Source organism: Xiphophorus hellerii, chromosome 24 (genome assembly GCF_003331165.1).
Source record: "Xiphophorus hellerii strain 12219 chromosome 24, Xiphophorus_hellerii-4.1, whole genome shotgun sequence".
NCBI classification, from domain to species: Eukaryota; Metazoa; Chordata; class Actinopteri; order Cyprinodontiformes; family Poeciliidae; genus Xiphophorus; species Xiphophorus hellerii.
The window spans coordinates 9,880,527-9,900,406 of record NC_045695.1 but is presented as its reverse complement, the minus strand read 5'-3'; positions in this window follow the sequence as shown (position 1 = coordinate 9,900,406).

Sequence of the window (19,880 nt, the reverse complement as noted above, 5' to 3'; positions counted from 1 at the left end):
GTATCCCAGTATTTCTGGGTTGTAAAGTTTAGTCATGGCCAGCTGGTAGATGCTAAACTACTTAGGGAATCAGTGGCCGCAACAATCGGTAAGAAACTGGATTAACTTTTAAGATTTTAAGCCGTGCTGTCCCCCTGCTGCGTTTCCTCTCGCACAAAAAACATTGCCATCATCTCATGAAAAATTCAGCTGGCATTAATGATGCACTTTATTTTGGGACCAAAATAGATGAACTATGTAAAAAAATAAAATAAAATAAATAAATAAAACAGCATCTCTTGCTGATGGAATCAAACATTGCTTTTAATGATTACTTAAGCCCATCTCCAGCTCACAAACAATAATTAATACATGTAGAGAGTAGAGAGGGCAAAAAGTGGTTTGAAGGCCAGGGATAATATTATAATTAATGAGGGACACTCATTTCTTATTCCCTTTCTTGTCCTTTATCAGGTTTGTCCTTTTGTGTCCGCAGTACGGGTGCCAAGGAAACCCAAAACATCTCGTTCGTGTGGATCATCTATGTTCATTAGTGGCAGCACTAACGTCTAAGTCATCATGCTTTAACGTCTCCAAGTTCTGATTTATCTTTGCATTCCATGTAGACTCAGCTCCATTATGTCATAGAGACCAAGTGTGATATGGGAATGTGACTGTTTGTTCAACATTATCAAAAATAAATAGCAGAAGATAGGGCGTTGTGTTGCTAAACAGTGAAGCATGCACAGCAAACAAATGACCCAATTCCTTATTCACATCTGGCAATTAGATGTACAACCCAATAAGGATATTGCTTGTTAATGCATGCAGGTGGTGCTAAAGGTCATTTGCCTGATTTCATACAAAACATGACTTCTGATGAACAGTGCCAAATTATTTATTACCAGAAGACATGTGAGGATTTCCTGATTTGTTGTAAAGTTTTCTTTTGAGTCGAGTCAGGTCTTGTTTGACATGTTGAGCTGTTGTCCAGAAAATAAAATCCACTGGATGTTGAGCCTGATTTAGCTGGATAGCAAATGTTAGCAGAACAGCCTTCAATAATTGGTGATTTAAAGTAATTTATCCAGTCAACTGTAAAGACTTATGTTTTTGGTATGCAGTCACAGTCTTTCAAATTTTAAAGCAGACAACTTGACCAAAAGAGATTAAAACAAAATAAACAGATATAGTGTGTTTTACAGTCCAGGTAGCCATGAGATTTCAGCAAATTTTTTTTGTCATTTATTTCCACTGTATATGAAAAGACTTAGGAGTACAAATTAAACCAAAGCACACTGTGAAAATGGTGAAAAGACTGTGGGTGGGAGGAAATTGAAGTATGGATTATCGAAGGTGCGAATTGATGCATAACTGTACAGGACACTATCTGACGCTATCTGAGATTGTTCTGTTGCTCAGAGTATTTTTCATCCTTTACAGTGATGGTGAAAGTTAGAGACAGTTTGTTGGCTGCTGCAGTTTTCTGATTGTTTTGTGAACTTCCTGCTCACAAAGCGCTCCCTAGAAAGCAGCTGAAACAGAAAATCTCAATTGAAAATATAAGTTGTGGGAACAATAGATCAAGGTTATCAGTTTTAACTGCACATAATTAGTTAAAACTGTATTTGTTACAAGCCAAACCATCATACATTTTGTAACGCTAACCTTAGCCAGCCTTCTTAGCAAGTCTCTCCACATAAAAACATTTAATGAAGACTTAAGCAAGATGTATATTTTGAAATTTGAGGACAAAAAAAAAGGTTCTTTCAAGACAAGCCTAACATCCCGATAGGACTTGTATGCTGCCTGCTGTCAAAGTGTGCTGATGTCATCAAATTACTCTCATTTTGAAGTGTCTTGCTTTTTTCCTCAGTAGCCTCTTTCTAGCAGTTCTTTGTACTCCCACTCTGCATTATTCCTGTTGTTGTGCTTATGAGGCTTAAGCGTTTGAAATCATATTCACCTGAAGGAGAAACAAAAACCTAAAGTTATTCCCTGAAAATGTGGTTTTCACAGATCTCATAAAACACGGCTTACTTTTAATATCACTCAGCTATTTTAAAGATGCATCAGGCTGAAGCGGCGCTCCAGGGTAATGCCACTTACTGATAAAGTGCGTCTGCAGGTACAGGATGTAGATATAATAACACACTTTCAAATTTAAGCTTGGACTAGGCTTGTCATACTATTATTACTTTTATTGTATCAAACAAACTGAAATTTAAATAATTTTTTGTTCAAATCTGACTCTGTTTGCATACCACTGAAGGGATTGGCACTATGTTATGAATTATTCCCTTCAGAAATCAGGAACCAGGCAGACTGAAGGCTGCACATTTGGGGATGAATTGATCTTCGCCGGCGTATGTAAGTGTGTCATGTTATTTTAGGACAGGAATAAAGCAAGAACATGTTTCACTACAAGCTTTACTTTCTCCACCACTCATATTTCGAGACAAGTGGAATGGTGGTAATATTGGTATTTGCTGATTGAAGAAAAAAAAAACTCTCCATTGATTATAACTCTAGCATGGAGAAGAAAATGTGCTCAACATGAATTCATTGAGCAAGTCCAGAGTAAGAAAATCAAGCATTGACCGTCCGCCTGGATTCCACCTGAAAAATGTCCGTTTCCCTTCTATTTGCTCTAATACTGTATTATTTTCATCGCAGTCTTCCCAACTGTTGTTAAACCAAACAGACTCAGACAGTTTTGCTTGTACCCTTCCATGATAATGTCCTTCCATGATTTTTTTTTATGTTACTTACATCAACTTTTTACATTTTCCTATTTTGGAGAGTCTGTATAAATTGTAGGTTGAGTTTCAAGAAGTGCCACTCTTTGTGATTTCCCATTTGCTTCAAGTTTGAACATGTGGACATTGGGTAACTTTGTAGTTAGTGTTATTTTTTTGTTATCTTGAACTAGTCTGTCCATTCTTCTTTAACCCCTAATCCCCAAAGAAGAGAACTATCGGTGAATATTCCCTCTTTCTGGACCAGAGAGATCCCTCTGTACCAGCAGACAAGCAGCTTCTGAAAAAATGAGACCAACCAATCCGGGACCCAACATCCATGACGCTTTCGGTATCACTTAAATCCCCTTTCTTCCTCACTGTAAACCTCAGCTTAAATTTTAGTAAGGCCTATTCAAAACATCTACATGCTTAAATTCCATGAGTTGATATCTTGTGATTGGCTTTTGACCTGCAAATGGGTATAGCTTTTTGGATTTTGTGTCTTTACATTATTTCTGAGCTGAACATGTTAACTGGAATTAAAATCTTCAATTGTGCAACTACGGTCTTCCAATACACAGAAAAACAAATGTCTGGGCATTCTGATGCTATCCAACAAAAGAGATTTAGCCTTTTTGTTTCAAGATGACTATAGCTATATGAGAATAAAGAAAACCCGTTTAGCTGCTGTTAACTGGAGGTTACGCAGAAATAAGTGAACTCTTCTAACAAGCAGGCACATTCAGCTTCTGGCTTTCTTACTCCATCCCCCTGCCGTCCACAGAATGACTTGACTCGCGTTGCCATGGAAACAGGAATCACCAAAAGCTCAATAAGATCTGGATGAAGGGCAGGGAGAAATGAAATGAAACAAATGAACAGTGTTAATGTGCAGGGTAATCAAGAACCTACCTATCACAATGATTTGTATTCAATATTCAAACAAACACCATTATGTTTGTTCCTCTCAGATTTGGATAAGAAGTGGTTACTTTGTTCTTTCAGGTTGGATGGATGAAAGTTACCCCAACATGTAGAAGTTTCTTATGGATCCTATAAGCAAAGACCTATATGAATATTTTTCTGACAACGTGATCTGTTGGGAAAACCTGCATCGTAGCGTTGCTGTTGGTGTTGCTGTGCAACGTTCCACTTAAACACTTTTTGCACACTAATCACTCTCTTCCCCAACTTTCCCATTAGACTTTTAGGTCAAAAAACATTTTCCTCAGTGAGCTTCAGAGTTGACAAAAAAATCTATCAATGGAAATATTTCAGAGAGAGGCTTCTTTATAATGCACAGGCACATAAATTTACATATGTATTTTCTCTATAGCTGCTCTAAAAAAGGTGTTTACTATTGGGTGTCATGATTGATCATCCTTTTAAAAGTATAACAGCATGGATCCGAGTGTTTTTGACAAATTAGGTAGATGACATTAAAAGTCATGTTAAAAGTCTGGCATACATACAAGGAATTGACAACATAAAAGAGTGAAATCTTTTGACAATGAGCCCTTCTGACTTGAAATTGTGAACTAAGGGGAAAACTGAATTGGTTTTGTTTCAATTAAGACTTGGAAATCTGCTCAGAAAATGCAGACTGTATCTCCAGATAATGGAATATTATATCATCAAAATCATCAAGCAAATATGCAGCAAAGTCATTAGGAATCAAACATGGGGATTTTTGCCTTGATTTAAAGGAACTCAGTGTTTTAGAAATCTTTTAATTAATTCTACAACTGGAAATCAGAATAGACACAATAATTCGAAATGTCCTCTACATTTCTTTTTCTATCTTGCTCTGTACTTTTGCACATTATTCCCTTCCTTGTACACGTGAGATCTTCAGGCATCACTTTTTTCCCCCCCAATAATCAGCACTGGCAAATCTGTGTGAAGTTTCTGCTTTTGTTCCGTTCAGCACATCCAGCAAGTATGCTTACAAGTCAGATTCCCATGGCACGGCTCCATCTTTCTCCTCACCACTATCACAGACGTTATAATATACCGAGCTGCAATGTTGGAGAGAAGGCACATCCCCTTCCTCTGCTATGAATTAATCTGCCAGCAAGCAGGATCACTGTGTTCCCCTCCCTCTGCTTCTTATCGTCGCTCGGAGGCAACTTCTTAAGTGGGAATAGGAGATAAGATGGGTCGGAGAGAATGAGATATCGCGGGCTAAATTGAGATTTAATTTGCGATGGAATTTCTAAACATGCTGTGCGACGCCGAGCAGGTAACACTTTGGGGTGGGGTGGTGGGGCTGCCTCCATCTGGGCAAACAATTGCTCTCCGCCTGTGCAAACAATTCCTAATTACTTCTGTCTGATTAAGTGGAGATTTTGATCCGAGTCCCAGACACAAATGGGTCACAGGTGCTTGTAGAGCAGCCGCCACAGGATGCGGATGCAGAGACGCCGACACAAACGCCTTTTGCAATTACGACGCTCCATCTCAGCCGGTGCCAAAGGATATCACAAGGAGGTCATGTTTGTTTTCAAACTGACTACATTTTATTTTTCAGGTCTTTTGAGTCTTAGTGTTGTCAGTGTGCACCAACAGTTGAAGGAGGACCTGTACTTATCTACAGATTTTGAACTTTTCACACGTCTCCTTCAATAATCTGGAGGAAGCCATCGATGTTGTGAAATACAACATTAACGTGTCGGATCCAAGGATGGAGGAAAAGCTTTTAGTTTTATTGCAACACGTATCTGGAACAAACCTCCAGAAAACTGCATAACTGCTGAAACACTGAGTACCTTTAAATCAAGGCTAAAAATTCACTTGTTCAGAGTTGATTCCCAACTACTGGGACATTGATCAATATATTTGCTTAATGGTGGCATTTAACAAAATGTAACATTTTTTGCTTGTTTCATAATTGTTTTTTTATGGTGTAATGCACTTTGATAATGATGGACATTCAGAAAACCGTCTTTTGGAATGCATAGTTGGTCTTATCTAATCATACATTCCATCTGATTTCTTTCTAAATGTCATCCTGCAATACTGGGCCGTCCTGGGGTCGGCCACAACACCCATTTCTGTCGAAAACATCAAACAGGATTAATTACCGAACCTACTTCTGCGTTTCTCTCTCCATTTCACTCGTCGCTTGAATATTCCAAAATTCCTTTCATCTAGAGCTTCTTGTCATTCTTGCCAAAAAAACATTGAACGTGTTCGCTGGTTTTTCAAATCTAAGCCACGCAGATCAAAAGGCGATAAAAATAGCCTGGAGATCAAGGTGACAGATTGCATTGTATTCTGTATTATACATTACAAAAGAGCTGCAGCGCATCCTTTACCTTCTTTTGCATCCAGCAGGCATACCTTCGCAGTGGGCGGCAGAGAAGGACCCAACCTATGCATGTTCTTTATCTTTGATACACAGACACCAAATGCATTTGTGATTCCCTTTGACATGAACATCACAAACAAAGAAAACCTTAAGAGATTCTTCTTTGCACCACTGAGAAATGAGAAGCCTGCAATGAACAAAAAATTACCAGTATTGGGATTTCTTAAACCTCTCCTTTTTTTTTTACCCACTAGGAAAAACAAGCATAAGAAGGAATGAACTAAACTTGTGGAAACAAAATTAACTTTAACCAGAAGTTGGTAGTCATGTAATCATTTGATTAATCACTACAGTAATTACAGGAAATACTTTGGTCCTCATATGTTTTTTCACCAGTAACTTTATGGTGGATGTCATTTCTTGAATTTGAAGATGTCTTCCAAAACGGATTGACTGTAAACATAAAGTTTTAAAGGGATTTTAAAACCTCTCAAACTAGTTCTAGATTTTTTTGTGCTTCTGACTTAAGTAGAGCAGTGAAAAGGCAATGCCAGTAGGGGGCAGCACCAATTGACAAGGCGCTAGAAACGATAACAAAAAAATCATCAAATAAAAATGTTCTTTAATTCTTTAACCAAATTTACAATTTTGTGAATTTGTAGAAGCTTTTATTCACTTTAAAACAAGCTCTAAAATGATTATAATCACAAGAATCTTTTCTATTTTTCCATCTACATTTTCTCTTTTCTTTTGGGTTCCTCATACTTTCTTCTCCCAAGTGCTGAATAATTATCCTCTCAATAAATCTCATGGTGTATCAGTAAAGGTGGGTGTGATCCAGATCTTAGAATGTGGCTCATACCTTTACTTGACTGAACCAGTTACTGCGGATGTTTTCACAGTAACTGTAAAACTGAAGTTTTCTTCTTTCATTTATTTATTTTTTTATTTTATACAACAATGTATGTCATCACCAAGTTGTTCCAATTTGCTTTAGGAGGTAGGATGCACTTGCGACACAGGGCTTCTCTTTGATAGAACAAACTGATACTATTATTCAATGAGGCAAGGCACATGTGAACTGTGGCGTATCAGCAAAAAAAGAAATGTGCTGCCTGCGCTACTTTATAGATTGCCTAGCAAATATTTCAGGGGGCCATTATACGGGCATGAATGTACAGTTGATACTGTCCAAAAAACAGAAACGGGACGTGATGGATTTCCTCACTCTAAAACTGCACCAGATATGAATTTCGGATGCAGCTGTGCGCGTACTGCTGAAGTGGTTACCTCGGCCTGATTTGCATTTTATTTGAAAGCGCTTCTGCATTTAGCGATGGATGTAACTCCGGCGTGTGAAACACCGTCGGACGAGTATCTGAAATGTTCTGTGAAGAAATCCCATTTCAGGGTTCAATGGCTCTTCTGAAGCTGCCCATCCGGGAAGCCATGAAATATGTGCTCGTGTAAAGCTTGTCTATTTAATCAATTCACCCATTTTCAATTACTGACATTACTGCTCTGTATGCTACTGTTTTCCTGCATAAAATGTATCGAACAAGCATCGGGTCGATAGAGCTTGAGGGCCATAATGGTGGCGGATCATTAGCTTATGTGTTACGCTATTAAATACATGCAGAAGGTGCTCAAACTTTCTTTCTTTCCATCCTTGAGATGATCTAACAAAGTGAATAACATAAACGGGATTTCGATTTTCAATATCCGGATTAATGATCATTCTTGTTCTGTACCAATTTGTTTCAGGTTTGAATCACTAAAAGCAAATATCATAAAAAAAAAAAAAAAAGTTTCTGGAAACTTTGACATACTAAACTTTGATAAAATGTGTAATATTGTCTTTGTCCTCTTGAAAGGTGTCCAGAAACGATGGCTCTAAACGCAGTGAAATTAACAAACTTGTTGAACACTTTGTCTTGGAAGTTCAGATGTTTCTTTTGGTGTGCTCTTGATCTGAGTGGTGCTTTTTTTAATACGGGGATCAATAGCGTGAAATTTTGAGTTTTTCTCGCAACTTTACTTGATTTTACACACATACTGAAAAGGTGCGTGGAAGTTTTGCTTACAAAATGATATAACTGTTTTTGAACTAAATTTGTTGTAAAATGTGGTGCAGTATTATTATTATTATTTTTTTGCATTTTAATAAGATACAGCATTTCAATGCATATTTCCACTTATTTCAATAATTTGTTAAAACAAAGGTTTACTTGCTTCTTATCATTGCTGATCAGTCTTACAGATGTTTCTGTATGTTCTGGTATTGTGAGAATTTATCTTTGGTGAGGAAATCCATTTCTTTCATCACCCTAATCTTTATCACAGATTTTCTATTAGATTCATGTCAGGATTCCGGCTGGGTCCACTCTAAATGACTTACACCCACTTTCAGTTCACAGAAAAAATGCTGGTGAAATTAAAAGAAAAGCCAAAATCTGGCAGGATTCTAAACATGGAGCAGAAAAAAAGAAAAACATTGCTTGTACAACAAAAGCTGCGACTGGACAAACTGAACTTTGTCCTTTTGGAGGCACAGTAGGGTATTTATTTTTAAACCAACACAGTAAAATGTCAGAGAAAATTGACAAGAGTTCAGTCCAGACTGATGATGGATGGTTAGTGTGGACTCTCCAGCTCCAACGCGTCTGTCTGGCGTGATGTACTTACTCACAACTGCCTGCTAATCTTTCAGCAAAAGTCGTTAGAATCCCTTTTATGCTGAGTGAGTTCCTTGTTAGGTGTAAAAGAAGGCGTTATTATTTAAATTAATATGTAATTACATCTTATGGATTGATTTGTTGTACTCATGATTACTCATGACAATTAGTTGTATTGAATCACAGCAGACAGGGACAAATGACGGTGGACATTGTAATGTTTTGTTTGCCGTCTAAACTTTCTGCAGCGTATTCCAAAAGGGTTTCAAGTCACTAAACAGAATATTGACTGAAATCATGGCGCAAATTGTATGAAAAGATGCCTTATCTGGAGGAAAGGGAGAGGCAAAGAAAGCCAGAAGAAAGAAGAAGCTCCAGCAGCGGTTGCCAAGAAACGCAGTAAATGTTTCGCACTTGACATGACTACTTTTTAATTTCTGACCGCCACAAATGTATTCTGATTTAAAACATATGTTAATATTTTAAGCCTTGAATAGTTTCACTTACTAGAAGAGCTCTCATCATGTCTATAACCTCCATGTTTGTTGGTTCAACTTGAATCCTGAGGAACTTTACGTTTTAATTTTACGTTAAACTTTACGTTGACCTCATTTTAATTAGAGATGTTTACCACAAAATGTGAGCTTTTACGAGCAATTTGTGTTGATGAGCGCATCGGGAGGAAGAACACGACAGTCGGTGTGCCAAAGCAACTTAACTGAGACACAAAATCTCTGCTGGTTCTTTCCAGTTTACAATGGTTTGTCAAGGGTTTGGTAATGTGCCAGTTGATCCAAGCAAACCATATGTAGGAGCAAGTTGGGTTCTATCAGAAAATGTGGAATTTTTCTTTCTCTCTTTTTTTTTTATGCCAAGAGCACAGTACACCCAGTTATAGATAAGTGATGAGGTTGGTCAGCCTGATGGATAATGAGAGGCTTTTTGATGCAGTGCGGACTGGCTTATCGGAGGTTACCCCAGCGGGCCGGATGGAGCAGATCCCCAAAGTGACCAGGTTGACTGGCTGTGCGAGGACGCCGCCGGTGGTCCATATGGTCGGCTGTCGTTTTCTGTGTGTGTCCGGCTGACTCACGCAGAGCGCCACCGACGCTGCGGCTGCTCCCACCGCAACAAACCGGATCAGATAGCGGTTTTCCTCTAATGCTCGAGATCCGCTTCAATCTACAGTGTGCTGCTTTAAATTTCACAGGCAAGATGCACAGTAAGAATAGTTGTAGAAGAATATGTTGGTAGAGAGGCTCACTCAGCTTTTCAAAAATTGGGGCTAATTATGATGTAACAAAAGAAGACATTTCACTTTTTCTGCAACAGAAAGTGAAACAGTTTGAAAATTGCTGTCTGTGTTTACTCAGGTTGTATTTGTCAAATAAAATCTGTTAGATATGAAATATTGAAGTATTAAAAAGAAGAGAAAATCTTTAATGATTTAGAGATGCTTTTACAAAGCAACATGCTATGTAAAAAAGGACAGAAAGGAAAAAGTTATATATTGATTTATTTTTTATTAAAATAAAAAAACTGTTAGTTTTTTATAAATTGTTTTGCTACTTAAATCACTTTTTTTCTGGAATAAATTACCAACAATTCTATTTGAGATACTCCGGTGTGTAATTTTTTTTAAAGTACATGTTTCATCTGTTAAAGAACAAATACTCAGGATGTCTTTTTTTTTTTTAGTTAGGACTTGTTGCCAAATGTTTCTTTCTCCGTTTACGACGTAGCAGTGAGCTACATGCTTCTATAAAATTTAAGCGTCCACATTTGCCTCCCATCCAGGCCCTCCTACTGTCGATAACAACAGAATTTACCGCGCCTCCCCCACCAAAATCAATTTTCTACACTCTGCGCAGTCACTGCCAGGCCAGAGGAAGACGTATGCACTGTCAGTATCAAATCTAATCAAGTCCGGGGCTCCGTACCTGTTATGGTTGCTCGCATTCAGAACGGTCCTAATGGCACTGTTGGTGCTGTTTGCGTGTCAGTATTCAGACTCCTAATGTGCGTGATATGCACAGTTGCACTTTCGCCGGGACACATTACATTTTTCACACAGTAGACGGTCAATACGTTTCCATGTAATGTCATTTTGTCTTGCCCGTTTTCTCGTTTCCTCGGCGATGGCTATCTGTTGCGTTCCATAAGGATTTTGGAGCAAAACTTAATCATCGGCGCTTGCACACCCCCCTTACTGTCGATCTACCACTTTGTCTTTTTCCCTCTGTATCTCCCTCCCTCTCCATTTCTCTTTCCGTCTCTAAATAATTACTTAAATGAATCTATTACCGGCCTGGCCTCGGCATTAACTGAAATGCCAGCCTCTGTGGGAAAGTGATGCATTCCACTGCAGGTGTAATGCTCGAGGGGGCGCAAACTGTAGAGAAGATCTTATCTAAGATGACACGAATGTGCTGGGGCTCACAACATTTTCTGCTTAAGACAATTTTTTTTTACTTGTATTAAAAGAAAAAAAAGATTTTGCACATCTGAGGAAAGTGCAAAGGCCTAAAATGAAGCCCAGTGATCACTGTCAAAGTGATTGATTAGTTGCTCAGGTGTTGTAACAGCATCAAAGTTATTTTTTTCTATTAAATGGCGAAGCTTTGATCAAATGGATGTTAAGGCTGACGAGTGCTCAGCGCCTGCTTTGTTCACATTCCTGTGTAGCTTCTTGATCTCATTTTCAACCACTCGCGATGCACACAGATTCCTTTATTGCCTTTGTATCACTTATAAAAGACTCCACAGTCTGAACTGTAAAGAAAAAAAAACCAAGTCTTTCAAGTGAACAATAAGGTGTTGTTGGATTTTCCTTTAACGTTGACAGAATTGGTGCGACTCTTTTTTTTTTCTTAAGCATTTGGAGGATAGAACAAATTATTATGGTGGTATTTGCAATGTATGCAGTGGACAGTTTATTGAAGATCTTAACTGTAATGTGCCAGGTCTCTGGCAACTCTACTGTTGCCTTTAATCATAGCCTTACCCAGTCAACTGTGTGGCTGTTTGTCATCAGCAATATTTCTAAGTTGCGTCCTATTTTTCTGCTTGGCTTTGAAAATTGTTATATATGTTGTCCAGAATAGAGCACATTAATCTGGGGTTTCAGTCTTTTTTTCCCCTTCATGTTATTAGGAGAAGGAGAACCACAAAAAGATATTTGCTGTTAATTGAACTAACTTTTTTTTTGTTTTCGTTCATTTATTTTTCTCTCCACAGAAGCTGCACCTGATGAGGCATTCAGTTTCGGCTGTGGGGCCGTACTGGAAGAGGACATTGGTTGATATAATGCTGTCATCAGCAAATCCTTCTTCATATTCTGCTCTTAACTTTTTATGAACATCTAAAATAATCCAACATCAGTTCTGCTTTTTTTGTTTGTTTGTTTGTTTTTTTCGGGTGTGTGTGTATCTGCTCCAATCCCCAGTCGGTCGCCATCGCTTGTATTGAGCCGGGTTCTGCTGGAGGTGTCTTCCAGTTTAAGGAGAGTTTTTCCATTCCACTGTCACCACTTGCATGACGGACCACTTTAAAGTCAACAACTCAATGCAAGCGGTTTCCTGCTGTTGCTACGTGCTCATCCAGGAGGAGTGAATGATGAAAATCAATAACTCAATAGCCTACCATCTGCCAAATTAACCTTACTGTATTGTTTAACTAGGATCAATTGAAATGTATCTGTGATAGAACTGAAATGATTGATGTACTTTTTGTGTTGCAGATGCTGCCATATCACAGTGCAATTGGAGCTATCTGAACATTGCACTGATCAGATGGAAATAACTGGGGAGCAGTCTGTAAATATCACCAGAAACACTCCCACTTGAAAACAACCGATGCTTATCTGCTCAAGGACAAGTTTAGGCAAATGAGTTGGTCCTTTCTGATCAAATAAAAACATAAATTTCTTCTTTTTGTAAGCAGAACGAGCAATGTAAAACAGGCAACTAGCAATATACTGCTAAAATCGGAGTCTGTAGCATATTTTATGTCACATGGCTGCAGGTGGGATGGGAACTCGGGTGCCAACACTGCAGCTTGAGAGAATAAGGTGATGCCTGTGCCTGGCTGGTTTTGTCTCTCCAAAGACAAAAACTAAAGCTGTTTGAGAATATTTCTAATTGTTTCACACCAAAGAAAAAAACTGCTGCGCTCTTCAGTTAAGTTTGATTCTATGTATGTATGTAATCAATGCTTGTTTTTTTTTCTTGGTGCAGGGGATCATACCCAAATATAGCTTTACCAACCTTCTTTTTACGATGACGTTTCATAGAATTGAAGATGCTGCATCCATCGACTTACCCAATGCTGGAGCCCTTCATCATGTTGCTGATGGATCCGCTACCAACATCAATAATCTATCTACAAATCAATGTCACAGACGTTTGCCATATAGAATATTTTTTTAATGTTTTCTCATGTTGAAAAACCTAAGGTTTGTGCTAACCATAATATGTACACAACCCACAACCCTGTGCATGTTTTGTTCTAACTCTGAGTCACCAAGAAACCAGGCCATACATGTCAAAATGAACTGCAGAATAGCATGGTGCCTCTCAACTTTGCTGTGATAATAATATCAAGTCTTTTTTAGCAATTACATTGGCTGCTTTGAGTGTGGTAAGTACCAGAATAGCAGTGGTTGTCAAATTTGCTACTTAAGGTATTAATGAGCAGTGACTTTTCTCTCCAAGATAAGTGCTCAACCATAGTTACAACTTAAATGTTTAAGCACATGTACACACAAATGCTCCCCACTTTTTGTGAACGTAAGTGGGAAAACAAAAGGTAATTTGTTGTTTAGGAATGGTGCAGTATGAGCATACTTCAGCCAGGGATAGAACTTTAAATTTTTCCAGTGGAAAGCAACTTAATGAACAAAACTATCCTAACTTGGAGCACCTAGATTGCTAGGTGCTTGGCTGGCGCAGTGGATTACATATGTGCTTAGTACCTAAAAACACTAGGTTCAAGTCCTGTTTCCGACAGACACCGACCTTTAAAAGTTGGAGTTCTCCCAACTTTTTTGTAAACAGGACAAACAAAAAGTCATGTTTTCATTAGAAATGCTCAAATTTGCACTCCCAACATTGTGGAAAATATTTTCAGGAGAGATGAAGATGTAACGGGTGGGTCAGTGACATTAAGCATTTGTTGTAAAATTGGGTGTTATCTGCATTGTAACTAATGTCATAAAGAGTCTAATATCTTTTTCTACAACCCAGGATGAAAAAAAAGTCAATGTGTAGTGAAACTTTACGAAAAAATACAAAACCTTTATACTTGCTGTTAATTGCCATGAAAGCATTTCAGCCAGAAAGAAAATCAAAGGATGACAGTGAATCACATTTGTGGTATTTGTAGAAGTTTGAGCATCTAGGTTCCCAGGTGCTTGGATGGCACGCTGGATAAAGATTGTCCTTTGGTCCCGATGATTCTTAGTTCAAGACCTGCATGGTTTTAAAATTTCACAAGGAAAACTGAAGAAGTGGAGATGGTTGAGGAATATGAATACCCTGGTGTTCACCTGAACACCAGACTGCAGATGCAGTAGGGAGGCCGTCTACAAGAAGGGGCAGAGGAGAATGTAATTTTTGAGGAATCTAAAGGTCTCATCTCTTCTCCAGGCAGCTGTTGGTGTAGCAGCATCAGACCCAGAAACATAAAAAGGCTCAAAATCCTGATAAAGAATGCTGGTTATGTTTTGGGGTCGACTGTATAACGTTTGGAGATAATGCAAAGAAGGATCAAGAAAATTATGGACAACCATGACCATCCGCTTCATGAGTGTCCTGGAAAAATGGTGTCTTCAGTCAGAGGCTTCTTCAAATTCGATTTCAGACATACCGCTAGGAAAGATCTTTAATGCCAACACCCAACTCTTTGAAGAAGTTGAATTAATGAGGTAAGTTTAATTTCCCTTTGGAATCAATAAATAATTTTTGAATTTCAATAAGGGATGGCTGAAGATGGTTTTTCAGTGTTTCCAGCCGCCTTCAGCTAATCACATTTATTGAACTGCCCCCTTTTATGATAACTCCCGGCACAAGGAGTTATATTTATGGTGTCAACTTGGTAAATTTTTAGTAAAAGCCTTCACCAGGTAAAAAGGTTAACTTACGTTAACAATCTACTTTAAGTATTCTCTGTTCATTAAAAAGTCTGTATGCTAGATGCATGGTGTGGTCATGATTCCCAGCATACATTATGCCAAGAAAGATTTTGCTGTGTCAGAAGGAAAGCAAAACAAAATTTTAATTCAGGAATTTAACCTCTCTGATGGTCAGATTGGTTTTTTTTTAAATAGTCATTGAATGGAAAAAATATATACATATACAGTACCTATTGCAACATTTTCATTCTCTGATGTGTGTTGCTTCCGCATCATTTTAATACTAAGTACACATGACCAAAAAAAACAAAAAAACAGTGATGTGTCTGGAAGGAAGAATTAAAAACAAATGCCATCCTATTTTTCAGAGACACTTTAAACAATCGATGGCCCCTCCAGAGTAATCCATATTCTCCAGATCCATATTTGCAAGTCCTGAAACATCAATTATCGTGTTGAATTAGTATTCAGAAGCCAGAAATGACGAGTAAGGCCTGCATATAGCAACACACACAGACTCCTCTCCAAATACTGAAGCTTTTAATCATGTATAAATCACACACACACACACTCCAAAGCAAATTCACATTCACCCCAAATAGCAATCCTTTTGTGAAAGGGGAAGTAAGGGCCCGAGACGGGGCGTGAAGCGCCGCTCGCTACCTAACGTACATAATGAAAAGTGCAAGCTCCGTCATTTTCTGGAGATAAAAGTGTTCTGATGAGAGCTGGAGACAATAGCAGGACATTAATCTCCTTGACGTACCAAGCTTTTGCTTTAAAACACTCGCTTCCCCCATTCAGGCCCGCTGTACGCTCCAAAAGCATATCTGGTTTTGTCACACACACACACAGAATAACCTCTTGCAAATAAGATGGGAAATTGTTCAAGAGACAAAATACATGGACTGACTTACATCATAAACACATGTGCACCCCATCAGACTTGGATGACAATAGACATATTCACATGGACAAACTCATATGCTCCTGGAATCAGCAGAAGTTTTATAAAGCACAAGAAAAAAAAAACTCTTTTAATGGGAGAAATCAAGCCATGTGGATTTCACTTCATTTTCAACTGGAAAACATTATCAACCAGTTTGCTCTGTTTAGTATGGAAAAATGTCAGGCAATTCTGATTGGTCTCCAGGTACTTCAAGCTTGAATTGAGGTACCTTTGAATTGGGACATTTGGAAAGACTGAGATAAACGACGGCCGTCTCTGAGCTGCCAAACGCTTCCCAACTTGGAATAATGAACTGAATTAAAGGTTTAGAAAGTAACAGGTCAGACATTTTCTGTACACTGCTTCACAAATCAACAAAAAAGACAGAAAGAAAGAAATTCAAATCCAGACATATGGTAGCCTGGTAGCACAATAGAACCCTGCTAAATCTGAAAAGTGGGTTAAAGGCATGATTGGTGAGTTTTACAGGTCTTCATGGACCAACAACACTTTCTAAGTTATCACTGAAATATGCATCATGTATGAGCAGCAAAAGTTTATCCAACAGGCCAAAAATAACTGCATCTTCCATAATTCAAGTTTCATCAGTTTGGATGTGAACCCATTTCAGTCCAGATGAACAGTTTTTTTTTAAGGTTTTAAAACATAATAACTGTATATATTGTATATATACACACAATGATACATCAGATGACTGATGTATGCAAACCCGATCTACCAAAAACAGTACAGAATATCTGTGTACAGGAATATCTTAAAACATGAATGACGCAGAAAATCCATTTTTCAAACGACAGTGTTACATGACCCAATGTTCTGTAAATCACCTTGAAATTGTCCTATTTACTTTTGGAACATGTACAGTATGATAGACAAAAAAAAAATGCTAACAAGACAAGTCATTTTCTGCCGTTTCCCTTTTCTTCTCGAACATTTGAAGCTCCATCTCTTCCTAAGGTTAAAATAAGCTCAAAATGATGAGTTTGACCTTTATATTTCTGAGTTGTTTTGTTTTTTTAAATGTTATGCAGGGCAGATTTATCGTAATATTGCAGGACAGCATACAGTATGCGGTGCCTGAGAAGCATCTCATTCTTCCACCTTAGAAAATACTCCTTCATATCACCCTAAATATGAAGGTACAGTATACAGCTTTTTCTAATATTTTGCCAAGTGATTGATGGTTTGCTTAGCTGTACAGATCGCTGATTCTTGGGCATAAAGCGACGTGACGGTTTGACAAGCTTGAATAGCTCATGATCAGATGTTGGTATGAAATCTCTTCAGTTGGAAATTGCTTCTTCTCCATGTGGTTCCTCCTCCTCTCCCCGGACCCTGAGGTTCAGCACTGCTTTGCATACTCTGGACATTTTCCTGCTGATTTTGCAACACACCGATTTGTGCTGGTGCCCTTTAGTTGTGCGGACCAGATAGAGTGTAGCCTTTGTGAGCAACTAGCCCCTTCGCAAAGTTGAGTACAAACTAAATACAGACTTCCATTTTATGTCCTCATGCGGGGTGAGGTGAAAAAGTTTCAGGTCTCATCAAATGGAGAATGATCAACTTACACTGGAAGAAAAAAAAACACACACAAACAACACATGAATTATTCATGACTCAGCAGAAGATAAGGACCTCTTTGGCTGTTAAGTCATCCCTCTAGATGCCAGGCAACATCTGTTTGAGCAATTGGTCCCTTGCTACCTGAATGGTTAATTACCCAATGATTAAACTGGTTGACCGTATCGACACGGGGGTTTTTAGAGCCTCAAAAAGCAATTCCCAAGAATTGCTCAGCCTTTGACCATACATGGCATCAAAAAGCCCTCCGACCCATCCGTGAATGTCTTTCTGACTGGCAGAGGCAAAGGAGAGTTCATTGGAACCTCCTAATGGGGCCCCTGACAAGTGCGTCCAGGCCTGCTAACGATGACAGAGGAACTTCCCACGCAATCAGCCACTGCATCAGTCTCCCAGGGAGAAAGTGGTGGCGGAGGGTGAGGGTTGGGGGGCGAGCAGGCATGAGGTAGCAGAAGGGAGATTGTGCATGCGTGTGCAAATGTGTGTGAGAGCTGGAGGGATGACGGCAGGCAGTTGACATTTGTCTGGCGGAACACACAGGCTTACGATTTGAAGTAAGCAAAATGTGACATGTTTACCCAGCATGTTTAGTTATATCAAATCATCTCTTTAATAACACTTGAAACAATGAACCAGTTTAAAAAGAAAATGGCAATTTTCCATTTTAAGTTAACATGAAGAAGTCTTTAGTATTAATCCATTTTATTTGCATTTTGGTCAACCAACCAAGTTGACCAACCATAGACCAGTTGAAGAAAACGTTGTTTTCTACGTGTGTGTGACTCACAAAAGATCAACATCACAACACAGCAGCAAAGCATTAGAATGAATGAGCAGTTTATCTGTCCCTGCAGGCGAGTTCCAGCAGACTTTTGAAGCTCAAAAGTCAATGAGAATTACTATGATGGTCAGTTTCGACACCAATAGCTGGGTGACCATGTCTTGGTAGGTTTCGTCCTCCCCAACTTCAAAACTTCCACATAAAAAAGCAAGCCACACTTTTCAGAGTCTTATGTTTAACTGTCTGAAATTCATTCAGATTTATGGTTGCAACCCTGTCAAATATATACGCAAATCAAAAAATATATTAATGAAAATTTAGCAGGTACTAAATATGATGCAAGGCAAAGTAAGAGCTAAATGTACAGGGATTGTAATCAAGAGTCAGGCCTACTCACACACTTTTTAACTCGGTTCCTATTTTTGGGTCAGCTCCCACAACTGCATGTGTGTGTGTGTGTGTATGTGTATAATTTTCAGTCGCAGAGCTTTGAGGAGACAAATGAGGCACAGCTGATTTCTGTTTTACTCAGACAAATTCGCCACGATCCCGGACATCCGATTTGCTTGCATCACACGGCAGCGAGTTAAAAAAAAAAAAAAAAGAAAAGCTTGAGCGCTTCCGACGACTGTTGGCAGCGAAACCAGAAAGTTTGTTTTCACTCGTCTTCCGCTGTCTGCTCTCGTTTATAAATCAATGTGAGAAACCAGCCGTCATGCAGCCTATTGCTGTTTCGTAACAGGCTTGTCTTGCTTAGTCAGGCTGCATATTTTCCCCCTCTCTGCCTTACTGTTTTTCATCTTTCTCGCCTGGCTTTTGATTCCTCTCCTCTCACTCCGCTCCCCTCTTTCTCTTTTTCTCCCTCTCCCTCGGGTTTTGATCCGATCATTTGCGATGATGTCAGAGGCTGCATGCGATGCGTGCGCGTGCCCTTTGATTACTCGCCTGGTGTGAATCTATCCATCCACGCCGCTGGTGAGGCACTGCAGCTAGTTTGCGTTATCTGTGATGTTGTAAGTGATGTTAATAAGAGGAACCAGCCACAAAATAATTAATCATGTGTCAGCTTTAGTACAAGGCAGGATCTGAGTGAGTAAGGCTTTAACACACACATACACACCAGCAGTGATATTTAGATACAGCAGGGTGCAGTCATTCTGCCTCTTGGAGCCTTGGAAGATTGCGATTGGTGGTGCCGCAGACTTCAAGGCAGTGTATGTCTCCCTGTGGGATAGGGCCATGCGACAGTCCACGCGCGCGCATGTGTGTGTTTGGGAGAGAGCGGGCAGCACGTGGCAGAATGAGCGCGTTTGTCTGCGCTAAGACCTGCCACAAATGTCAAATGTGAATTTTCTGCCCCTCTGGTCAGTCAACACACATTTATGTTTCCTTTCTTGTCAGTCCATCTGAAAAGTAGCGAGGCTGTTTATCACAGCTTTCACTCTGACCAATCCTTTATGCCCTTTTTTTTTTTTTTTTTTTTTGCCCTGGCTAGGTCCGGAGCAAAAAGAGGAAAATAAAAAACATATTTGCATAACTTTCACTGCTAATCTCAAAGCTGCTCCAAGCAGAGGGCGGAAGGAACAATGAGCGTTAAATTTGCCTCAAATAGAGGCTGACCGCTCTAAACTCCTGTTTGCAATCCTTGCAATAAAAGGCATACATTAGTCCCTTTCTATTCTGCTGGCAGAAGCATAAAGTTGGCAACGGCCG